The sequence below is a fragment of the Cebidichthys violaceus genome, unplaced genomic scaffold, assembly GCF_023349555.1.
Source record: "Cebidichthys violaceus isolate CVI_PGR_0920_01 unplaced genomic scaffold, fCebVio1.0.p SCAF_3, whole genome shotgun sequence".
NCBI classification, from domain to species: Eukaryota; Metazoa; Chordata; class Actinopteri; order Perciformes; family Stichaeidae; genus Cebidichthys; species Cebidichthys violaceus.
The window spans coordinates 21757467-21775595 of NW_027176483.1; the positions used below are offsets into that span (position 1 = coordinate 21757467).

Here is an 18129-nt window from a genome sequence, read left to right on the forward strand (position 1 = left end):
TCTCCTCTGGAGGGGCGCCTCGTCGTGTTTTCTCCTCTGGAGGGGCGCCTCGTCTCGTTTTCTCCTCTGGAGGGGGGCGCCTCGTCGTGTTTTCTCCTCTGGAGGGGAGCCTCGTCGTGTTTTCTCCTCTGGAGGGGAGCCTCGTCGTGTTTTCTCCTCTGGAGGGGCGCCTCGTCGTGTTTTCTCCTCTGGAGGGGCGCCTCGTTGTGTTTTCTCCTCTGGAGGGGCGCCTCGTTGTGTTGTTTTCTCCTCTGGAGGGGTGCCTCGTTGTGTTTTCTCCTCTGGAGCGGTGCCTCGTTGTGTTTTCTCCTCTGGAGCGGTGCCTCGTTGTGTTTTCTCCTCTGGAGGGGCGCCTCGTCGTGTTGTTTTCTCCTCTGGAGCGGCGCCTCGTTGTGTTTTCTCCTCTGGAGGGGCGCCTCGTCGTGTTGTTTTCTCCTCTGGAGCGGCGCCTCGTCGTGTTGTTTTCTCCTCTGGAGCGGCGCCTCGTCGTGTTGTTTTCTCCCCTGGAGGAGCGCCTCGTCGTGTTGTTTTCTCCTCTGGAGGGGCGCCTCGTCGTGTTTTCTCCTCTGGAGGGGCGCCTCGTCGTGTTTTCTCCTCTGGAGGGGAGCCTCGTCGTGTTTTCTCCTCTGGAGCGGCGCCTCCTCTGGAGGGGCGCCTCGTCTCGTTTTCTCCTCTGGAGGGGCGCCTCGTCGTGTTTTCTCCTCTGGAGGGGCGCCTCGTCGTGTTTTCTCCTCTGGAGGGGCGCCTCGTCTCGTTTTCTCCTCTGGAGGGGCGCCTCGTCGTGTTTTCTCCTCTGGAGGGGCGCCTCGTCTCGTTTTCTCCTCTGGAGGGGCGCCTCGTCGTGTTTTCTCCTCTGGAGGGGAGCCTCGTCGTGTTTTCTCCTCTGGAGGGGAGCCTCGTCGTGTTTTCTCCTCTGGAGGGGCGCCTCGTCGTGTTTTCTCCTCTGGAGGGGCGCCTCGTCGTGTTTTCTCCTCTGGAGGGGCGCCTCGTCGTGTTTTCTCCTCTGGAGGGGCGCCTCGTCGTGTTTTCTCCTCTGGAGGGGCGCCTCGTCGTGTTTTCTCCTCTGGAGGGGAGCCTCGTCGTGTTTTCTCCTCTGGAGGGGCGCCTCGTCGTGTTTTCACCTCTGGAGGGGCGCCTCGTCGTGTTTTCTCCTCTGGAGGGGCGCCTCGTCTCGTTTTCTCCTCTGGAGGGGGGCGCCTCGTCGTGTTTTCTCCTCTGGAGGGGAGCCTCGTCGTGTTTTCTCCTCTGGAGGGGAGCCTCGTCGTGTTTTCTCCTCTGGAGGGGCGCCTCGTCGTGTTTTCTCCTCTGGAGGGGCGCCTCGTTGTGTTGTTTTCTCCTCTGGAGGGGCGCCTCGTTGTGTTTTCTCCTCTGGAGCGGTGCCTCGTTGTGTTTTCTCCTCTGGAGCGGTGCCTCGTTGTGTTTTCTCCTCTGGAGGGGCGCCTCGTCGTGTTGTTTTCTCCTCTGGAGCGGCGCCTCGTTGTGTTTTCTCCTCTGGAGGGGCGCCTCGTTGTGTTGTTTTCTCCTCTGGAGCGGCGCCTCGTCGTGTTGTTTTCTCCCCTGGAGGAGCGCCTCGTCGTGTTGTTTTCTCCTCTGGAGGGGCGCCTCGTCTCGTTTTCTCCTCTGGAGGGGCGCCTCGTCGTGTTTTCTCCTCTGGAGGGGCGCCTCGTCGTGTTTTCTCCTCTGGAGGGGCGCCTCGTCTCGTTTTCTCCTCTGGAGGGGCGCCTCGTCGTGTTTTCTCCTCTGGAGGGGCGCCTCGTCTCGTTTTCTCCTCTGGAGGGGCGCCTCGTCGTGTTTTCTCCTCTGGAGGGGAGCCTCGTCGTGTTTTCTCCTCTGGAGGGGAGCCTTGTCGTGTTTTCTCCTCTGGAGGGGCGCCTCGTCGTGTTTTCTCCTCTGGAGGGGCGCCTCGTCGTGTTTTCACCTCTGGAGGGGCGCCTCGTTGTGTTTTCTCCTCTGGAGGGGCGCCTCGTTGTGTTGTTTTCTCCTCTGGAGGGGTGCCTCGTTGTGTTTTCTCCTCTGGAGGGGTGCCTCGTTGTGTTTTCTCCTCTGGAGCGGTGCCTCGTTGTGTTTTCTCCTCTGGAGGGGCGCCTCGTCGTGTTGTTTTCTCCTCTGGAGCGGCGCCTCGTTGTGTTTTCTCCTCTGGAGGGGCGCCTCGTTGTGTTGTTTTCTCCTCTGGAGGGGCGCCTCGTTGTGTTTTCTCCTCTGGAGGGGCGCCTCGTTGTGTTGTTTTCTCCTCTGGAGGGGTGCCTCGTTGTGTTTTCTCCTCTGGAGGGGCGCCTCGTCGTGTTTTCTCCTCTGGAGGGGCGCCTCGTCTCGTTTTCTCCTCTGGAGGGGCGCCTCGTCGTGTTTTCTCCTCTGGAGGGGCGCCTCGTCGTGTTTTCTCCTCTGGAGGGGCGCCTCGTCTCGTTTTCTCCTCTGGAGGGGCGCCTCGTCGTGTTTTCTCCTCTGGAGGGGAGCCTCGTCGTGTTTTCTCCTCTGGAGGGGAGCCTCGTCGTGTTTTCTCCTCTCGAGGGGAGCCTCGTCGTGTTTTCTCTTCTGGAGCGGCGCACTAGATGACACATTATGCCCATAGAGCATTCGGGCACTTTTGCTGCATTTCTTTTAAACATCATGGGGGGGTGGGCCTTTATTTGTGTTTTTTCAGCCTGGTGTTAAGTTACTAAGTTACTCTTTAAGTAAAATAATAAAAGGCACTTAAAGTATAAAAAGGAGAAGTACTCAGTTATATTTGTATGTATTAAGCCGTTGGAATGATGTTACTGATGCATCTATAGGTTAGCATGTTGTTTCCTTGGTCGGCCCACGTTCTGTTAGTAAATCTTAATCTGCAGAGTCATTTCTGTAGAGCAGTATAAAGTACAATATTTGTCTCTACAATGTAATGGAGTAGAGGTACAACTATTAAGATAACCTGACGGGGAGGGTCTAATGAATGTTGCATTATGGGACGTGTAGGATCCAGGACTTTTTGGCGGATTCTTGACACGACTTAGGAACTGAAGGTCACGGCTCAGGCTCTGCTGCAAAATGAAATCAAGAACGAAGTGCAAGTCCTTGTCAGCTTGATGGATGGAAGGAAGGTTACAAAAAACCCACTAAAGGAATACAAACACAGCAGAAAGATCTTCACATCAGGCCAACTGTACTGCAGTCCAAACACTTCTAACCGCTGGAAACACACACACACCAGTCCCTCAGTACTACAGTTTCCATGTACACCGCCGCGTGTTGCAGCGACGCGAGGCCCGCCGTGCCTCACCTCGCCGCTGATTTGTTTTCCAGAGCGTCAGCGAGTGCTTTTCATCTTAGTCATCCGCCGTAACTCTGCCAATACACCCACAACAAAGCCGACGCACACAGCAACACATCAGTCAGGGTGCATGGGAGTCCAAACAGCGCGAAGCCACACGCAGACTAAACAGCGCACACACGGTAAACACGCTGCTCCCCCGCAGCTCGCGGCCACACGAACGCCTCGGCTGTGTGATAACTTACAATGCAGTGTTTCAAAGTAGTCCAATTCAAATCTCTTATTTCCAGCGTGGGAATTTCAAGACGGCACGGATCACAGTAAACAATGCCACGACTGCCATAGACTGGATACACATATAGTCAAACAAGATTTGCCTGATGGGGGGGGGGGGGGGGGGGGGGGGGGGCTGGACTATGGTTACCGGGTGACTTACATTGCAGTAGTCCCTCAGTAGTGCACCTATTTAAAAAGAAACTGTTTCCCTCATGAGCTACTTAGACACAAAAGCATGGTTGAAAACAAAATACCAAAGTTACCTTTTAATATTTTGTAACATTGCACGAGCTCTGAGGCTTCTTTTCTTGATGTGTGCCGTAACATTTTCCTCCCGTTTACCGGCGCCCCAATGCAGTGCCGTGGTGGTTTGGCAGATTTCCACTGGATCAACCGTTTGCCAATAGAGACAGGAAGCCTGAGGCCCTGGACTGTGAGTGCAAAATACCTTTAGGAGCCAAATGTGACTCCTGCTCAGTCTGGTTGTTTCTCATTATCATGAATGTTATTTTAAAATAATGTTTCATAGATTGCAGACCAGAATGGTGCAAAAGCTGCAGCACACCGCGATCATTCATGAGCTAGTAGGCTTAATAACAACTATGGTGGACACTTGCAGTTTAAGTCTGACCTCTCTTGATATTATTGTACAATAATACTGTAATAATATTGTACATTTGTAAACATACCCAGACGGATTATTAGAATTATTGCCCCAGTGGGCCACAGATCCCCGTCTGCCTCAGCAGCCCGTTCTCTGTGTGTCACTCGGTTCCTGCTATTTGGTTTAGGTTTGTTTCTGTGGAACATGCAGGTTTACGGTACAGTATCAAGTGAAGGTGGAGGGCATTAAGGTCCTTGAACTTGTGGCCCTGTGATGGAGGAGCCTCGTGTCAGATCTACTTTTAAAGGCTAATATTCATTTGAGCCTCTGGTAACGGGACGGGAACTCCTCGGGTCATTTCAGCCCTCAGTTGGTCTCAGCCCAGACAATAGATGCTGTCAGCTTTGAGCGCCTCATTGGATGCAAACCAACGGACAACTGTGGATGTGATTCTCCAATATTCTTCACCAATCCAAACAACATCTGTGTCTGTTGACTCCCAGCACCGATGCCGTGTGTGTGTGTGTGTGTGTGTGTGTGTGTGTGTGTGTGTGTGTGTGTGTGTGTGTGTGTGTGTGTGGGTGTGGTAAAGATAGTTATCTGCTTAGAAAGTGTTGTTTCCCAGAGCTTTCAGGGTGTTTTTTTATTGGACTCTTTATACGAGTCATGTCTCATGATAATCAGAGCCAAAGAGCCAAAGAGCCGTCTGCAGAGAGCTGATTGCTTCCTGATCTGAAGATCAAGAGGGAGTTAATTGGCTGGAGACACACTTAGAGGTGTGTGTGTGTGTGTGTGTGTGTGTGTGTGTGTGTGTGTGTGTGTGTGTGTGTGTGTGTGTGTGTGTGTGTGTGTGTGTGTGTGTGTGTGTGTGTGTGTGTGTGTGTGTGTGTGTGTGCGCGCGCCCGCCCGCCCAGCACCTGTGTTGTAATTGACATACTGTTGTTTTGAAAAATTTGATCTATTTATATTACGTTTTATTTTACAGTGAGATTAGAATGTGTGTCAGTCTTTTCAGTAACCCTGGAACATCTAGGGGGGTTTTGGTTTTGCGCGTTGAGGTGTTGTTGTTGTTGTTATTACCACTAGGTATCATGTGATCGCTCTGTCTTTCTATGGCTAATCTCGCATTCTGTTGAAGCAAACTGCTAAACAGTTTGGGTGGTCAGTGGTCAGACCTCTTGTGGTTGCGGTGACTCACACTTTCTGAAAACGTCTTTTATTCCTCCTCGCTCGTTACTCTTAGCTGACCCGGGGCCAGCAGGGGCCAGCAGGGGCCAGCAGGGGCCAGCAGGGGCCGCTGTTGATAACGCAGCCGAATGCGTCGCCGACCCCCAGCTGCTACGCTGCACCCAGAGACACAGTGAGGGGGAAACGAGTTAGCACTCTTTCAGTGTTTTGGACACTGTGTTTGGCTAACGGCTAACGGAACCACCAGTGTACACACACACACACACACACACACACACACACACACTGCTGAGTACATCGCCGCTACTACACCGGCAGACAACTTGGTTTGATTTTGTTTTTGGCAAGATTGTATGAAACGTCAAACTCGACAACTTTGAGCCGGTTGCCTGCATACTTCGCCGCTCGTTTTTTTAAATTTAAATAAAGTGTTTTGCGGCTCGCCAGCGCGCCCACATTCACACAGCAGGAGGGCGCTTAAGGTTCAGGGAAAACAAAAGTTTAAAGAGGGAAACGTGGGAGCCATTAAGAGAGAACACTGTGAGAAAACTAGTGTTCGGCATCAGAGGGCGTGTTTCAGGCTGCCTCGTCTCCGGGCCGCGTCGTGACCCAGATGAGGTTCAGTAATGTGATTACTTCACGTTTCCAAAGCACCGCAGGGCGTTATTTGTTTGGGTCGCAGCAGGTGCGCGTCTCCAATCAACGACTCCGGCACCTCTGCGGCTGCCAAGTCCAACTCGTCTCAACTTTTCAACGCGAACGGATCTCACCACTACAACTCTTGTTCTTTTGAATGTGTGGGACAGTGGTGGAGGAAGTACTCCTGAGGTCACAGTAACAATACCACAGTTGAGAAATGACTTCAAGTAGAAATACACATGCGTAAAAGTATTCTTTGCACAGGATGGATCATTTCAGAACGTTACATTAAGAATGTATTCACCCAAAGTGTTTACAAGAATGAAGATGGGTAACAAAATGAAGCAGAAGTAACTAATTCAAATCGCTGTATAAACTTAACATAGTCCAAGCACAGCTGAACTAAACAGGACTTCATTAAAACAAGGTAGTCAGTGCTCTTCTGACCAGGATCTCCTCACTGCATCAACATACAGTAAGCTGGCCGCTCCATGGTTGATTGCAGGGGAGAGGAGACATTCCTCTTCTTCTAACAGTGTGGTGCAGATGGAGGGGGTTCCTGAGAACACCCCTCTGGTTGTAGTAGAATGGCTCAGTCCAATCGTCCAGGCTGATCTCCTCAGGGGCCCAAAACCCGTGTCTTTATGTCTCGTGTCTTTATGTCTCGTGTCTTTATGTCTCGTGTCATGCTGTTAAACAAAGAAGTTGAAGACATCCCCGTCAGTGGTTGATGGTGGTGCTACAGTGATGATGTTCCATTCTTTCCTTTAGCCACGTCAGCCTTCTTCATGGTGTCTCCAACCTGAGTAGGTCCTAATCCAGCGGTGTGAGGTAGTGCTGTGAGTACTTGTACATCTCTGTCTGTAGATGTCCTGTTGACCAGCATGTGTTATGGACGGGTGTAGTTTTGCATTGTGTTACTACAAATACTTTAGTTTAATTTTGTGCTCTTTGAATCACTCTCTGCAAAACAAATAAATGTGAGAAGAGTTTTGAAAAAGAGTAAATTATAGAGAAGCGTGAGACGCACAACCACAGAGAGACATATACAACAAACAGCTGGACATGTTTATGCTGCTGTGAAGGACTGTTGAGGACTGTTACGTCCCCTTCTATTAGACGATGAGGACGAACACACGACAACCAAGTGAGAGGAACAGTTTAGCGATATTCAAACTCAGACAGAGTGGGAGAGGATGGGACACATGTAGTCGTGCCAAACAAATAGAAATCGATATAACTTAGGCTTTACTAAACTACCTCTGAAGCAAAAGAAGAAGAAAAATGTCTTTAACTGCTTCTCCACAGACCTTCACCACCTCACATCGGTGTCAGCGTCAACACGCAGAGAACCCGATGAAGGAGCGGACCGACCTCCCGAGGCTCCTCGTGTTCTGGGCCCCGCTCTGCACAGCTGGGAACCAACCCCCAAAACAAGGGAGGGACGGAAGGTAAGCTGTGATAGTAAGCGTCAACTGAAATAGCATTTAAATGCACTGATGTATTAATAATAATGGAAGATATAACAATGTGCTACTAACACAGATGTTTTACTTCTAACATGTGTTGTCACAGAGTATTTGAAGTGTGCAGCACATACATGTAGGAGATACAGCAGACACACAAAAGTGTATGTCGGTGTGAGAGCTCAGAAGAAGAACCATAACAAAAACACAATAATACATGAAATGAAAAGAAGTATCCTTTCTGAAGTGTTTGAATTGACATCCAGCAGTCGTCGGGACCCATCAGCATACTCTATAAACCGTAAAGTCCACATCCTAAAACTAAGACTGAACGGCCCCGTTGTGACACCGGGGTCATCGAGGGCCTGCAGCCCGTCTGACCTGTGATGAGGAGACGCAGGGCTGATTGGAGAGCAGCTGACAGACGACACATTGAAGCATTGCTCAGGAAGGCTACCCTATAACTAACAAAACCACAAGCCACGGCCAAGTTCTCATTAGTAGGTCCGCTCCAAACTTGACCGGCCCAGATGGTTCGGCGCTGATTGATTATTGTTTCTAAATTTAGATTAAGAAAACAACATGCGTCTCTGCCAGCACCATGTGAGAGTGGCCCAGTACCAGATATGCATGTTTGTTCCCTTTTATCCCCATTCCAATCATAATCCAACCAAGCTGCTGACAAGAAACACAAGAACCACAACACAGGACCAATGAGTTGAGTTCTGCTGGGACAGAGGCTGCATTATCCATGCAGACAACCTCTGGTTCTGAAGAGTGAAGTCTTAAAGCTGCATTCTCTCTAGTGACCACCAGGGGGCGACTCCTCTGGTTGTATAGAAGTCTAGTCTAAAATGACTCTACTTCTCTCTTGATTTATTCCCTCAGTAAACATTGTAAACATGAGTTTATGGTCTCAATCTCTAGTTTACAGTCTTCTTCAATACAGCATGATGTTCATTTAGTACATTATGCTCCATTTAGAGTCAAACACACCAGAAAGAGGGGGATGATTTAGGGGCGGGGCTACACGCTGATTGACGGGTCTCTACCAGAGACGTATACAGCGTCTCTACGTCACTCCTCCACATTCTAAATATGATCACTTCCGTTCCATCGGTTGCAGAAGATGGCGACGGCGAAATCATCGAACTGGAGGCTTCATAACGGCCAGTGAGTGACGCCACGCTGACTGCGTCCACCTCTAATACACTCTGCATGTGTTCAACCCATGGGTTGAACACATGCACAATAAAGTCTGGTCTGCTCTTTGTATGTAGTTAGTAGCCAGCAGGTGGAGCAGGAGTCCCGGCTGTTATACAGCTAAGCCTTAAAAGCTTTGTCTTCTTTGACGGTCCGGTTGTGAAGTTGAAGGAATGGATTTCTATTCATATTCATGAGCAGCCAATGACTCAGCCCTGTTGTCAACTTTGTGTCTGTCTGTCTGTTTTTGGTTTACCACAGTAGAAATACGGCTCAAATCTCACTTCTTATTTTCTTCTTCTTCTCAAACGTAGGGAGGTGAAACCTGCATCAAGAAACACACACAGAACATCAGGGCCAGAACAATGGAAAGCACTTCCTGCACTCTGAGTTCTGCCTACACACAGAAAAGAGTCTCCAATGCTGTGCGTCCAACACTCAATGCCATGGTGCCGTGTTGCCCGAGCCTCCCACATGTGAGGCGGCCTCAGACAGCGGGGAGCCTCACCTGTTCCTCGTTACCCACGCAGAAAGAGAAAGGCATTGGTTACACTCGGCCGTATAACTCGTAAGCCTCCGTCATTATAGAGAGAAAAAGCTCGGACCAATGCAGAGATCGCTTTGATGTGAGTGGAGGAGCAGCGCGTGGATCAAAGCGAGGCCGGCGGCTGTGGGTTTGCAGGTGACTGCTGGAAAGAAAATATGTTTCATTACAGCATTCCAGCAGCGGGGCTGGGAGCCTAGAACCAGAATGAATAGAAGGGATGTGACGGGGCCTGATGAGATAAGCAACCGAAGTGGAACGTCGCTAAAATGAATCGTTCCCCTGAAGGGAAAGTAGCAGCTGTCCAACATAAAGAGAGCATAAATTCAAGAACATTAGTTAGAACATGAATTTCGTATAGTGGTGAGACCGCTACATGCATGTTGTCTTCTGTCTTCACAGGAAGTTACCCTTAGGTATCAAAACCCCTCAGTTAGGTTGAGGAAAAGTGTGCGGTCGACTTGACCGGCTGACGACTCACGTGACAAGAGGGAGACATTTAGGTTTAGTTTGAGGCCCAACCAGCGGCCTCTTAAACAAAGCTTTACAAAGGAAACAGAGAAAGTGACTGCTACCCCCTAAAACACAACCACATATGATACGTTATATGACGAAGACATTAAAAAGTAAACAAGGTAAAGTAAGAAAAAGAAGAAGACAGATTTACTATATACTTATTAATATAATGTAATGTAAGTATGAGGACCTCACTATTGTTTTAAGACAGGCATGAAATATTGTGACCCTATCCTGTAATGTACGGGTGGATTATGAGACGCAAAAAAGCCCAACCAGCTCTCCTTCACAGCAGACTTTTAAGCTGTTTGGCCTCTTTTTGTTGTTCTATGTCTCCTCGTAGTCGTCACACATCTCTTTGTGGTCGTTTTGAGTCTCTTTGTGGTCATTTTGTGTCTCTTTGTGGTCATTTTGTGTCTCTTTGTATTTGTTTTGGTCAGTTTTGTGATTGTTTTGCATCTCTTTGTAGTCATTTTGTAGTTGTTTTGTTTCACTTTGTAATTGCTTTTGTCATTTATGTGATCATTTTGTGTCTCTTTGTGGTCATGTTGTGTCTCTGTGTGGTCATTTTGTGTCTCTTTGTGGTCGTTTTATGTCTTTTTGTGGTCATGTTGTGTCTTTGTGGTCATTTTGAGTCTCTTTGTGGTAATTTAGTGTCCCTCTGTGGTCATTTTGAGTCTCTTTGAAGTTGTTTTGCCCCTTTTCATAGTCAATGTGAGGTTTTTTGTGTCTCTTTGTGGTCATTTTGTGTCTCTTGCTGGTCGGTTCGTGTCTCGTTGAGTGACATTTTGTAGGAGAAGAAAAGGGGTGGCCCTGACACTTTGGGCCCCTGGGCCTGTGTCCGGTAGTCCCTTAATCCATCCATTGTTTAATATATGAATAATCAATAATACTCTGATCTTTTCATGACGTGTACTTAGCTGTACATTCCTCTGATAATACTCCTGAAGTAAATTATAAAAGGAAGGAATGCTCCCGACAATGAAGCGTCCTAGAATGGCCTCTACAGCCGCATCTACAGTTCTACCTGGTCTGTGCTGCACATTCTACGGTGTGGAATGACTGCCTGCCTGTCTCACATGTACACGGAGAGGCAGAGGAGGAGAACATGTGCTTTGAGTTTACAGAGCCTTTGGAGTGGAGGCCAGTTGGAGCAGAGGAACAAGGCATCCAGAAAGGAGAGGAGAAGTGCCAGGGTTGGCTTGGCTTCAGGTGAGTGTGAAGAGCTCTGGGACGTTTCATCTTGGTTTCCATCGGTGTGTGTGTGTGTGTGTGTGTGTGTGTGTGTGTGTGTGTGTGCGTGTGTGTGTGTGCGTGTGCGTGTGCGCTGTTACGATGCCATAAAGTCTCTCCAACGGCCTTATCGCTGTGGACTCCAGTGTAGAACATTGACCGGATAATTCCTCCTCATTGTTCAGGATCACGTACTGCAGTGAAGGACACTGTAGGCCCAACATTCAGGATTTCAGTCGGTACATGGAAAGCTCAGTGTCTGTTCTTTATGCTACCGAGACTCATTTAAAGCTGTTTACTGACACGCACACGCTGCCTGCACACGTCTTGAATATACACTAAAGTATGTGGACCCCAGAGCATGACTGTGCTGCTAAAAACAGCCTCCACTCTTCTGGTTTCAGGCATTCCACCATGATGTTGAACATGGCTGCAGGGTTCTCCTCTCATTCAGACTCAAGAGCATTAGTGAGGTCCGACACCGATGACGGTCTAACTCGAGGTCCGGTTCACCCCAAAGACGAAAGGTCTGAGCTCTGTCACCGGTCAGTTAAGTTCTTCCTCAGCGGACTGGGAATCCATTTCTTTATGGAGCTGGTTCTGTGCATGGAGGCATCGTCAGTTTGAAACAGGAGAGGGACAAACTGTTGACACTCTTTATCTGAGACATAGTTGTACACTGGAGCAGTAAGAGCTGCTTTAAAATCAAGTTACATTCTTTATACTGCATTTCAATTTTCAAAATCAAATGAACATTTTGATAATCTCCTCTGTAGAGCTGGGTACAACTTTAAAAATGAAATGTCAAACTGAATACCGCTGTGCTGTGGTGGCCCTTCAGGTAACATACAAACTTGAAAGGTTCTCAAGAGCCATGTTATTGGTTTTGTCCGTTCTGGGCTACTGTAGAAACATGGTGGGGGAACATGGCGGACTCAGTGAAGAGGACCGGTTCAGTATGTAGGTGTGAAGGGCTCATTCTAAGCTAATGAAAACACAAAGGTTCTTAGTTTCTGGTGATTATACACTCGTGAAAGCATATACATTCTATTCCATAAATCCCCCTGAATCCTAAAGAATGTCCCTTTTTAAATGTTACTCAAATAACACAGACGTTGAAAAATATAATACAATTGTGGAATTACATTATTATTACAAACTATTCCTTTAATTGGACCTAAAAGGCAAAACCAAAAAGAAACAGCATGTAGCTAGTTAAGCATGACATTGTTTTTTTATGCTTCTGTTTTACGCTCCCACATGATCATGGTCTTATAATCGTGGTTTAATATTGATTTTGTATTCATTAAATAATCATTATTGTATTTTCTTGTTATTCTCCGACTTCCTTTCTACGACTTCTGTGTGGTTAAAAACAGAAAAACATGGTTAGCATTGCTTCTGAACAGAATCCAGCAAAACCCAGAAGACCCACAACAACAAGGCCACAGACTGGCAGAAGTCCGCCATGCAGCCTTTCAGGGGAGTGTTATCTGGTCACAATGAAGGAAGACAAACATGAACGCTAAACAAAGCTGGTTTAGGATTCCCTTAGACCCGAAACAAAAACAGTTTGAGCTGCTTGCTGTGTGATGCCAGTTAAAACTCAACACGTAGAAGACAAGAGAACCCTCCAACATCTACAGGTGGTTCAAATAAACGGATGGATAATCGAAGCCTTGATCTTTCCTTTGGTATTATCTAACAGACTGCGCTGTGTTTGCCAGTGTGTGCTCTAACATCTGAATTTACTGCAATAAATGTGTCCAAAACAGTGAAACGCCACGCATCATGTGCAGGCTATTTCCACTGAGTAGCGACAGTTGTTGCGCCGAAGCTGCAACCTGCCGGTAGGCTGCAGGGAGCTCTGGTGTCAGACCTTTTATCCCCGACTGAACCTTTGTCAAAGCTGTTACGGCTGTAGGAATAACAAGTCAGTGTCTACTGTACATCACGTCAGTGTCTACTGTGTAACACGTCAGTGTCTACTGTACATCACGTCAGTGTCTACTGTGTAACACGTCAGTGTCTACTGCACAACACGTCAGTGTCTACTGTACATCACGTCAGTGTCTACTGTGTAACACGTCAGTGTCTACTGCACAACACGTCAGTGACTACTGCACAACACGTCAGTGTCTACTGCACAACACGTCAGTGACTACAGTACAACACGTCAATGTCTACTGTGTAACACGTCAGTGTCTACTGTACAACACGTCTGTCTACTGCACAACACGTCTGTGACTACAGTACAACACATCAGTGTCTACTGTACAACACGTCAGTGTCTACTGTACAACACGTCAGTGTCTACTGCACAACACGTCAGTGACTACAGTACAACACGTCAATGTCTACTGTGTAACACGTCAGTGTCTACTGTGTAACACGTCAGTGTCTACTGTACAACACGTCAGTGTCTACTGCACAACACGTCTGTGACTACAGTACAACACATTAGTGTCTACTGTGTAACACGTCAGTGTCTACTGTACAACACGTCAGTGTCTACTGTGTAACACGTCAGTGTCTACTGCGCAACACGTCAGTGTCTACTGCGCAACACGTCAGTGTCTACTGCGCAACACGTCAGTGTCTACTGCGCAACACGTCAGTGACTACTGCACAACACGTCAGTGACTACTGTACAACACGTCAGTGACTACTGTACAACACGTCAGTGTCTACTGCACAACACGTTAGTGACTACTGTACATCACGTCAATGTCTACTGTGTAACACGTCAGTGTCTACTGTACAACACGTCAGTGTCTACTGTACAACACGTCAGTGTCTACTGTACATCACGTCAGTGTCTACTGCGTAACACGTCAGTGTCTACTGTACAACACGTCAGTGTCTACTGTGTAACACGTCAGTGTCTACTGTACATCACGTCAGTGTCTACTGTACAACACGTCAGTGTCTACTGTGTAACACGTCAGTGTCTACTGTACAACACGTCAGTGTCTACTGTACAACACGTCAATGTCTACTGTGTAACACGTCAGTGTCTACTGTGTAACACGTCAGTGTCTACTGCACGATACGTCAGTGACTACTGTACGACACGTCAGTGTCTACTGTGTAACACGTCAGTGTCTACTGTACAACACGTCAGTGTCTACTGTACAACACGTCAATGTCTACTGTGTAACACGTCAGTGTCTACTGTGTAACACGTCAGTGTCTACTGCGCAACACGTCAGTGTTTACTGCGCAACACGTCAGTGTTTACTGCGCAACACGTCAGTGTCTACTGCGCAACACGTCAGTGACTACTGCACAACACGTCAGTGTCTACTGCACAACACGTCAGTGACTACTGCGCATCACGTCAGTGACTACTGCGCAACACGTCAGTGACTACTGCGCAACACGTCAGTGTCTACTGCGTAACACGTCAGTGTCTACTGCGTAACACGTCAGTGTCTACTGTGTAACACGTCAGTGTCTACTGTACAACACGTCAGTGTCTACTGCACAACACGTCAGTGTCTACTGCACAACACGTCAGTGACTACTGTACATCACGTCAGTGTCTACTGTGTAACACGTCAGTGTCTACTGTACAACACGTCAGTGTCTACTGCGCAACACGTCAGTGTCTACTGCGCAACACGTCAGTGACTACTGCACAACACGTCAGTGACTACTGTGTAACACGTCAGTGTCTACTGTACAACACGTCAGTGTCTACTGTGTAACACGTCAGTGTCTACTGTACAACACGTCAGTGTCTACTGTACATCACGTCAGTGACTACTGTACAACACGTCAGTGTCTACTGTGTAACACGTCAGTGTCTACTGTACAACACGTCAGTGTCTACTGTACAACACGTCAGTGTCTACTGTACAACACGTCAGTGTCTACTGTACAACACGTCAGTGTCTACTGTGTAACACGTCAGTCTACTGTACAACACGTCAGTGTCTACTGTACAACACGTCAGTGTCTACTGTACATCACGTCAGTGACTACTGCGTAACACGTCAGTGTCTACTGCACAACACGTCAGTGACTACTGCACAACACGTCAGTGACTACTGTACAACACGTCAGTGTCTACTGCGTAACACGTCAGTGTCTACTGCGCAACACGTCAGTGTCTACTGCGCAACACGTCAGTGTCTACTGCGCAACACGTCAGTGTCTACTGTACATCACGTCAGTGTCTACTGTACATCACGTCAGTGACTACTGTACAACACGTCAGTGTCTACTGCGTAACACGTCAGTGTCTACTGCGCAACACGTCAGTGTCTACTGCGCAACACGTCAGTGTCTACTGCGCAACACGTCAGTGACTACTGCGCAACACGTCAGTGACTACAGTACAACACGTCAATGTCTACTGTGTAACACGTCAGTGACTACTGTGTAACACGTCAGTGTCTACTGTACATCACGTCAGTGTCTACTGTACAACACGTCAGTGTCTACTGTGTAACACGTCAGTGTCTACTGTACAACACGTCAGTGTCTACTGTACAACACGTCAATGTCTACTGTGTAACACGTCAGTGTCTACTGTGTAACACGTCAGTGTCTACTGCACGATACGTCAGTGACTACTGTACGACACGTCAGTGTCTACTGTGTAACACGTCAGTGTCTACTGTACAACACGTCAGTGTCTACTGTACAACACGTCAATGTCTACTGCGTAACACGTCAGTGTCTACTGCGTAACACGTCAGTGTCTACTGCGCAACACGTCAGTGTTTACTGCGCAACACGTCAGTGTTTACTGCGCAACACGTCAGTGTCTACTGCGCAACACGTCAGTGACTACTGCACAACACGTCAGTGTCTACTGCACAACACGTCAGTGACTACTGCGCATCACGTCAGTGACTACTGCGCAACACGTCAGTGACTACTGCGCAACACGTCAGTGTCTACTGCGTAACACGTCAGTGTCTACTGCGTAACACGTCAGTGTCTACTGTGTAACACGTCAGTGTCTACTGTACAACACGTCAGTGTCTACTGCACAACACGTCAGTGTCTACTGCACAACACGTCAGTGACTACTGTACATCACGTCAGTGTCTACTGCGTAACACGTCAGTGTCTACTGCACAACACGTCAGTGTCTACTGCGCAACACGTCAGTGTCTACTGCGCAACACGTCAGTGACTACTGCACAACACGTCAGTGACTACTGTGTAACACGTCAGTGTCTACTGTACAACACGTCAGTGTCTACTGTGTAACACGTCAGTGTCTACTGTACAACACGTCAGTGTCTACTGTACATCACGTCAGTGACTACTGTACAACACGTCAGTGTCTACTGTGTAACACGTCAGTGTCTACTGTACAACACGTCAGTGTCTACTGTACAACACGTCAGTGTCTACTGTACAACACGTCAGTGTCTACTGTACAACACGTCAGTGTCTACTGTGTAACACGTCAGTCTACTGTACAACACGTCAGTGTCTACTGTACAACACGTCAGTGTCTACTGTACATCACGTCAGTGACTACTGCGTAACACGTCAGTGTCTACTGCACAACACGTCAGTGACTACTGCACAACACGTCAGTGACTACTGTACAACACGTCAGTGTCTACTGCGTAACACGTCAGTGTCTACTGCGCAACACGTCAGTGTCTACTGCGCAACACGTCAGTGTCTACTGCGCAACACGTCAGTGTCTACTGTACATCACGTCAGTGTCTACTGTACATCACGTCAGTGACTACTGTACAACACGTCAGTGTCTACTGCGTAACACGTCAGTGTCTACTGCGCAACACGTCAGTGTCTACTGCGCAACACGTCAGTGTCTACTGCGCAACACGTCAGTGACTACTGCGCAACACGTCAGTGACTACAGTACAACACGTCAATGTCTACTGTGTAACACGTCAGTGACTACTGTGTAACACGTCAGTGTCTACTGTACAACACGTCTGTGACTACAGTACAACACGTCAGTGTCTACTGTACATCACAGCAGTGACTACTGTACAACACGTCAGTGACTACTGTGTAACACGTCAGTGACTACTGTACATATTGTACAACACGTCAGTGTCTACTGCACAACACGTCTGTGACTACAGTACAACACGTCAGTGTCTACTGTACAACACGTCAGTGTCTACTGTACATCACAGCAGTGACTACTGTACAACACGTCAGTGACTACTGTGTAACACGTCAGTGACTACTGTACATATTGTACAACACGTCAGTGTCTACTGCACAACACGTCAGTGACTACTGCGCAACACGTCAGTGACTACTGCGCAACACGTCAGTGACTACAGTACAACACGTCAATGTCTACTGTGTAACACGTCAGTGACTACTGTGTAACACGTCAGTGTCTACTGTACAACACGTCAGTGTCTACTGCACAACACGTCAGTGTCTACTGTACATCACAGCAGTGACTACTGTACAACACGTCAGTGACTACTGTGTAACACGTCAGTGACTACTGTACATATTGTACAACACGTCAGTGTCTACTGCACAACACGTCTGTGACTACAGTACAACACGTCAGTGTCTACTGTACAACACGTCAGTGTCTACTGTACATCACAGCAGTGACTACTGTACAACACGTCAGTGACTACTGTGTAACACGTCAGTGACTACTGTACATATTGTACAACACGTCAGTGTCTACTGTACAACACGTCAGTGACTACTGCACAACACGTCAGTGACTACTGTGTAACACGTCAGTGTCTACTGTACAACACGTCAGTGTCTACTGTACAACACGTCAGTGTCTACTGTGTAACACGTCAGTGTCTACTATGTAACACGTCAGTGTCTACTGTACAACACGTCAGTGTCTACTGTACATCACGTCAGTGACTACTGTACAACACGTCAGTGTCTACTGTACAACACGTCAGTGTCTACTGTACAACACGTCAGTGTCTACTGCACAACACGTCAGTGACTACTGCACAACACGTCAGTGACTACTGTACAACACGTCAGTGTCCACTGCGCAACACGTCAGTGTCTACTGCGCAACACGTCAGTGTCTACTGCGCAACACGTCAGTGTCTACTGTACATCACGTCAGTGACTACTGTACATCACGTCAGTGACTACTGTACAACACGTCAGTGTCTACTGCGTAACACGTCAGTGTCTACTGCGCAACACGTCAGTGTCTACTGCGCAACACGTCAGTGTCTACTGCGCAACACGTCAGTGTCTACTG

At 48.1% G+C, this 18129-nt stretch overlaps 1 long non-coding RNA gene across 2 annotated transcripts; it reads left to right on the plus strand.

Moving 5' to 3' along the window:
• Positions 1-5647: 5647 nt before the first annotated feature.
• Positions 5648-12241, plus strand: LOC137881896 (uncharacterized). 2 transcript variants are annotated; one of them, XR_011103888.1, is made up of 4 exons: positions 5648-6793; positions 7263-7405; positions 8938-10895; positions 11321-12241. It is a non-coding gene; the product is annotated as an uncharacterized lncRNA (long non-coding RNA). The 2 variants fall into 2 exon arrangements; XR_011103887.1 differs by having other exon boundaries at positions 5648-7405.
• The last annotated feature ends 5888 nt before the right edge of the window (positions 12242-18129 follow it).